The sequence below is a fragment of the Pteropus alecto genome, unplaced genomic scaffold, assembly GCF_000325575.1.
Source record: "Pteropus alecto unplaced genomic scaffold, ASM32557v1 scaffold92, whole genome shotgun sequence".
NCBI lineage: Eukaryota > Metazoa > Chordata > Mammalia > Chiroptera > Pteropodidae > Pteropus > Pteropus alecto.
Window position 1 is genome coordinate 15547552 of NW_006432447.1, and position 302 is coordinate 15547853.

A 302-nucleotide genomic window follows, 5' to 3' on the forward strand; every position below is an offset into this window, starting at 1 on the left:
AGTTTTGTTTAGTGTGTCAACAGGGTCAGGCCCTGCGGGCGCTTTGCAAAAGCTTTGAGGCAAGTGTGAAGCCAATGGCTGCAGTGGATGGGGGTAAAATGCCGCCCCCCGCTTGGTCCTAGGGCAACTCCCACCCCCAGCCAGCATTTCCCTTTAATGCGCGTGCCCGTCAAGGTCCTCGCGTCCCCTCCCCTCAAGCCGCCTGGGCAGCTTCGATTTCTCTCACCTCTCCCGGTCCCTGCCGTTCCTTTAACGTGGGACGCCCCTCGCCCACCCCCGCCGCCGCTCGCTCGCGGGACGCG